Source organism: Lissotriton vulgaris, chromosome 4_1, assembly GCF_964263255.1.
Source record: "Lissotriton vulgaris chromosome 4_1, aLisVul1.2, whole genome shotgun sequence".
NCBI lineage: Eukaryota > Metazoa > Chordata > Amphibia > Caudata > Salamandridae > Lissotriton > Lissotriton vulgaris.
Window position 1 is genome coordinate 89296274 of NC_141691.1, and position 7383 is coordinate 89303656.

A 7383-nucleotide genomic window follows, 5' to 3' on the forward strand; every position below is an offset into this window, starting at 1 on the left:
GTTTGGCCACAGGCAGCCAATGCAGTTTAACAGAGGATTGGTCGAGGACTTGGTTTTAAGGGATATAGGCAGCTGCCTACCCCAAATAATTTTCCCACAATAGCTTTGGAAGGTTTGACCCTTCACAGGATACAGGAGCATCTGAGGTTTGTCAGTGAGATACTGCGACTGCACACCCTGCAGTGAACCTCAGGCTAAACTGGTTTGATTTTCTGGTCTAACCAAGGATTTTAGTACAGTCAACCTAAGACCTACCTGCTTTGGGTCGCTGATGTAGCTTCAGATTTCTGGATGCCATGAGCCAAAGGCCTAACTGCTTTCTGCCGATTTTCGAGCAGCAACATACAGGGCCATATGTACAAGGAAGTGGAGGAGAGACGCGTTAGCCTTCCTGGCTTAACGCCTCTCTCCTCCACTTAAGTAACGCAAGGCTGCACCATATTTTCCCCTGCGATGGCGTTTAGCAACTTAGCGCAAACGCAGGCACCCTTGTAGCAGAGTGCAAGGGTGTCTGCGCGCAGGGGAGGATTGTTTATGTGTAGGAAGGTGTCCCATCCAGCACATAAACAATCATAGAAATCCCATCCTGTCACTTACATGTGTGCTGCTTCATGCACCACACATGGAAGTGACAAAATGGCATTTGCTTAAAAGTTTGTTTATGTGCTGGAAGGGACACCTTCCTACACAAACAAACAATGTCATTTTGCTTTTTCCATGTTTCCTGCACAAGGCAGCACACATGGGAAAAGCAAAAACGAGGAGAAAGAATGCATTTCTCCTTGTTTTGCCGTCTTGACACCAGTTAATTTTGGTGCTGCCTCCTATGTACGCCACCCTTGTACATAGGGGACAGCATCAAAATGAATGGGTCCTGCGGTGGAACGCCCACCACAACACCCACTGCCCATCCCTTTCACGCTAACCATAGCGTGAAAGGGGGCCTTATGTACTAGGCAGCATTAAGTCATGCTGCCGTGTACATAAGGTGTGGCCCATATCGCCGCCACAACATCAATATAGGTGACGTTGTGGTGGCGATAGGGACTTGTACATATGTCCCACAGTAACATTAAACTAACAGGCTTCCCTCTCAAAGCTAAAAGCTGTCTACACATGACTACTCAAGCAAGAAGATCGCAACTTCATAACGGGATTCAAAAATTAGAAAAGATATTTGAAGAGTCAAGACACTAAGGGGCATATTTACAATATTTTGGCATAGGGCAGCGCTGCAAGCATTCTCGCTGCGCTGCCCTATGCGGAAAAAAGGACAGCACCAGTTGCATAAGCGTGCTACAGGGGCATTGTAAATATGTCCCCTACCCCCCCAAGAAAGCCTGCAAATTCATACAGTGTGGGCACTGCCATATTCTCGAATCCATTTGGAGTTTTTCTCACCTTTGACCGCAGACGTATGGGTGCAACACTCCTTGTGTTTGTTACAGTAGAGTCTAAAAAGGACTTGACTTGAAAGAGTTAATAGAGACTCCCCCTCCCCCTAGTACATTTTCACTGTGTCCCCTCTCTGTGCCTTCAGATTCCACCACTCCCACCCACCTGTTTGTCAGAGAACCCAATCAGTGGTTGCTGTCCTGAAAGTCAGTCCTTTCCAGCTCCCACAAAAAGTGAAGCTTTTTGCACCCAAATGTTAAAGTTAAATCCCATCACTCCACACTTGGACATTAACCAAGGGGAATACAAAGCCACAAAACAGAAGTGTTGTCCACATTAGTGGGCATTCATGAGCCTATGGCAGAAGCAATATTAGAATGCCTCCTGGTAAAGAAAATGTGTTTTTTTAGAGGGGACACTTATTTTAATCTTGAACTATACATATTTACAAAAGTTTATTGTCACAGGAATGTCACTTTTTATGACGTTCTTGTGGCGATAAACCCTTCGCTTTATTTGCAAGGCGGTGTTAAGCCACTTAATGTGCCTTAATGCCGCCATGTAAATAAGACCCCCTTTCAGACAGCACTTAGCGTGAAAGGAGTGCGCAATGGGTGTTCCACTGCAACACCTATTGCTTTTTGATGCTGTCCCCTATTTGCAAGAGTTGCGTAAATATGAGGTGGCTCCACAAATAGCACCAGGGAAAACCTGCTCTTAACCTGGCTAAACGAGAAATTATTAATGCATTCTGCAGCACGCATAGAAACAGCAAATCACCACTAGTGATTGTTCATGTGCAGGAAGTTGTCCCAGAATGCAGCACACATAGAAACAGCAAAAACGAGGTGAAATTAATTTCTCCTCATTTCACCAGGTTAAGGCCAAGTTTTCTCTGGTCTTATTTTTGGCGCTGCCCCGTTTTTTTAGTGACTGTTCATGTGCAGGAAGGGACACTTTCCTGCACATAAACAATCATTAAAATTGACGAGCTGCAACATATAGAAGTTACAATTCACTGTTGGTGATTGTTTATGTGCTGGAAGGAAGACCTTCCTGCACATAAACAAACATTCCCTGCAACACAGGCACCCTTGCATTATGATACAATGGTATCCAAGTTGGTGCTAGGCAGCTGAATTTGGCTCCTGCGCTAGGGAAAATAGAGGAGTATTGTAAATACAGAGAATCCCTGCATTTTTAGAATGGCAGAGTATAGCATTACCAAGTATGGCTTAACGTCACGCTCTGCCATTCTCTTATAAATATGCCCCTCATTTTGCTGTGGTTGTTTGGCACCTCCACAGCAGCATGGAAGGCCTCTCTATCAAACAATCCAGCTGTGTGCATGTGGGAACTTTGAATAAATATGTTCAAGTGAACTATGTCTCTTTGTAATGACACATCCTGTGAACTCTAGAGACACTTGGCTCACTTCTGAAGTTGTGAACTATGATTGGGTAGTGCGGGTGTGTGTGATTTACGTGGAAAGCTACGGTAATTGTAAGCTCCACCATCTACACTGGACCATCAGCTTCTGAGGTGGGTCCTCTGCAAAGCATCACCTAAGGTAACTTTCAAACATTTTCCAGGAGAACATTATCAAGTTGCATGGTGTGTGATGTTTCCACTCCTGAAGACTGTATTAGACCCCCCCCCCCCCCACGAGTAAGCAGTCATGAAATCAAAAAATAACATCTGAGAAGCCTGCACTACAGAAGACAAAGTGTTCCTTAGTCTTAACTTTTATTTATTGATAAACACATTCCAAAGAGTGTATTATTCTAAAGTACTTTTTGTGGGTCTGTTAGGGAAATCAAGCTGATCACACTTAGCAACACATTTATTGTTTCATTTCTCCTTTGTACAGATGCCATTCTAAGTAGTGCGTACCTTGTAAAAAAGAAAAACAAGTGCCAAGGCCCTCGTCAGGGGGCCACTGCAGCTTGCACCATCCATTGCCCCTGCCAGTGCTGCTAATGGCAGTACCAACACAACTACTAAACATCACACTCATACAAGACTGACAATGCAGGCCATTCCAGGCTCCCAAAGCTATATGAATGGCTTGGGTGCCAGGAATTAGTCATTGTTAATGTATTTTCAATTAATAAAAAAAAAAAAGCTATTGTTGTGCTCAATACCTAAATTAGGCAGACAGCGCCACCATTTGGCAGACTGTCATAAGTTCCAGTCCTGAAAATTAAGTGTTGGTGCTGAGTACCATAAACCACTGGCTCAAATTTAGCACTGATTCGAAGGTACATGTGCATTTCGCTCTCTTTGAGGTTTCCAATTTTCTGAGAATAATTCATCTTGTTAGAGGGAGGTATTCTGAAAATGAGTTGCTCAGGTTAAATCAGGCCTTTAAGTGGGATGAAAAAACTGGGGGGTCTCTCAAAGGGGTGTTGCCAATGTATTTAAGAGCGTGGCTTAAAACACATAACCTAGAAATGTGTGCTTAGCGTAGTGTGCCTCCCGACTGGTATTTTGCTGTTTCTGTCATTGCATCCAGATATATGATACAAGTAACATCATACCTACAAAATCTCAGGACTATTGGCTTTCTCAATGGTTGTTAACTGCATAAGATAAATAAGCAGCAACTATGGCTTGTATATAATATTGAAAAAAATTCCACTTAAAGCCCTGGTGACACCACGACGATGTTGCTGCTCTTAAGTTTCAAAAAGAGAAGAGAAATCCAGAAAGAAAACGCTCTCTTTAAAGGGGTTTCCTTCCCCTACAAGGCTCACCTGGCGTGACCTCATACTGGCAAGTGAGCAGTGTGAGCACATCCATGTGCCTGCTGTCACTGCAGTCCGGAAAAGCACAAAACAGAGCCCGATAGAGACCCGTTTCGAGTCCTCCTTTACAAAACTACCAGTGCTCAGCACTGGTGAGACCCGGCCCACTTAAAGCCCTGGGTTAAATAATTAGAGGTTCTAGAGTAATGTCTGAGGTGCTAATTTTCACTCAGTGTGCTTCTTCTTGTCCTCTACACTAATGAGATACCTTATTATTAGAGCTACAATAACACTCAACTAGAGCAAAACATGTGTCAGCTGTAAAGTAATAACTGTCAAGGAAAAACAGCAATAAATGTGTGAAGGAATTCAAGATTGGTGTGGTTTATTGAGCAACAGATAACCAAATTGGAGTACATTTCCCATTTTTAAAATAAATTGAGTTTCTTATTAATTGCAGTGCCTGGCATCAATTCCAGTTTACATGTTTGTGGATGATGATGTAAAAACAGAGCTGTTGATTTAATTTCAAAGAAGAATTGAGAAAAAAATGGGTACATGATTCAGCTATACATACATTTGAAAACTCAATAGAAATGCTTATTCCTGATCACAGCAAAGATCTTCTCTCCATTCTAAAATGGAACTTATATTGAGATTAGAGCACAGTTATTGTTGTACAAACACATTTCTGGCCAGTATTGGTCCAAAGGAGGATAAATGTTCTCAGTCGTAGGGCATCATCTATGAACCTTGCCTCCTTCATATAGCTACCAAAGTGGACCACAAAATGCATAGATGCTTTCTGGAAGCCTTTTGTTTTCCATTTGAGGATCCAGGGAGTCACCTGGTTTAGTCTTGCAGATCTGAATATAACACCCTGCGATGGTTGACACTGTTAGCGATCCATCAGTCCAGTAGTTAAAGCATCTTATTGAAATCCATTTTATGTGTCCACTGCTTCCTCCGTGTATCCTCCATGTGTCTTATCTCTCTTTTATTTAGCTATGCATTCATACATTTACATATGCTTTCCCAGATGCTGCCTGCATATTCACATATGTAAAAGTGTGTGGGTGTTCACCTACTTCTGCAGGATGGCTCATGTACACTTGCTCAAAAATAACTTTACATTGATGCATTTTATGGATGCAAAATTCCATAGATATTGATTCTGAACCAGGATATGTAATTCAGTGGCAAATTGCCTTTTTTTTTACTCATCTTCATATTATGGAGATGTGCAAATATATTTTTGAGTCAGGCCGGCCGACAAACAAAAAATCAAGGGGCTGATTCACAAAGGTAAATGTACATGTATATGTTTACTTATGTGTAAATCTGCCAATACAACTAGGTGTAACTCTTCACTTTTTTGCAATTCTCCTTTTCCGAGTGAAGATTTACACCGGGGTGAAGACTTACATTAAATAGCCACTCCAAATGAGGGGTGAAACCTCATACATTTACCATTGGCTTATTTTTCATTTAAAGTTTCAGTGCGAGCATTCAATGGTCCCCTTCGACCACTGCCTACTCCTCCTGAAAGGTTCAGACCAATTCATGTTTTGCAAACTCCAACTTTGGAGTCAGTAACTTTTTTATTGTTCACCACCAGAATTCTGGTTGCAAGCCATTGATGCATATGAAATGAGGGGCCTATTCACAGACTGCATTTTATAGTTCGGTAGTGCTATAGTAGTACTACTAATAACTGCAAAATGCTAATCGCAAAGCTACGAGGGTAAACCTCCACCTCTTCTGTCTTTTCTATGGGGAGATCATCAGACATGTATCTTCACAATTTAGGGGACAATTACGTTGCTGTAGGAAATGGCTCCGTCCGACCCTCAGTCAGAGCCATTCTTATGGCATCGTAATCTCCTGTTTGGATTCATTTCCGACCGACCCATTTTGATGGAGTTGGTTCAAAATTAATCGAAACATGATTTCCGAATGGCTTAAGTTGGGCTTGGAGAGCCCATCTGCCATTCGGAAGGGGGGCCTGTAATACCTAAGGAAGCTCTTTCCGCCCGAGGGATTACAATGGCGGATTCTTACTGCCTTTCTGTGAAGGGCTTTCTGACACAGACACAGGGCCCGCATGTGGGCAAGGCCACTGGATGGTGGCTTAGGGGGCACCTGTTATGCCCCCCTGTTGATCCCTGCACCCCATGGCAGGCACCTTAAGGGAATTTATTTTTTAATTTAAACTTCATAAAAAAATTTCTAACTTATTACATTTAAATTAACTACATATGTAATTCAACATGCAGTTAATCTATATATTTATTATCAATCAATCAGGGGTTTGTAAAGCGCACTACTCACTCGTGAGGGTCTCAAGGCGCGGGGGGAGCAGTTCATATTCAACATAAAAATATTTTTGCGTCTTCTTTATTTTTTTTGTTAAATAAGCTTTTTTACTTTTCCTTAAAATTTACCACAGAGAGACTCCACAGTCACGGTGGGGGTCATACTATGGTAAAACATACTGAAAATTTCAAAAGTTTATTAAACATCATAATACATTAATAACAATATTTTTATGTTACATTTTAACCTAAATTGATTTTATATATGTATTTTAAATGTAGAACAAAAACAAATGCAGCACTAATAACCTAATTTTGAAATAATTCTTGAATTAATTTTGACATAATTAATTAAATAGAAATTATTTTTCTGAAGTTTGAATTAAAAGATACATTCCCACCTAAGTAGGACAATATTATTAAAAGTAATGTTATGAATTAATTCAAAGTAATTTAAAATTTTTACTAAATAAAACTCATTTATAAATTTAAAAGTTGTTAAATTATTTTATAATCAAATAATAAATAGATTTCATTTTTACATTATCCTTTATTTATTTATATATGTAGCCATTTAAAATAATTGACTTTAATTTAACATTATTCCTTTTTTTAAATATTTTTTTTATTAGTATTTACATATTAGAAAAATAAACAATAAATAACGAGCAGTAACATACTACAGTTAAATGTTTTCAGGCGTTAACATCAGTTACAGTTCGTTTGCTTATATCTGCCCCCCCGTTTTCCGCATTTTTTTTTTTTTTTTTTTTTAGCTTTGGTTGTTGCGTTTGGTTGCTTCATCATTGGAGCATAAAACTAACATAAAAACAAAGAACATATTCTTGACGGGTGGGTCTTGTTGTCAGGTCGACCGGTCAGATTTGGGTCTTTTTTGGCTAAACTGGGTATTACTTTGGTTTTCA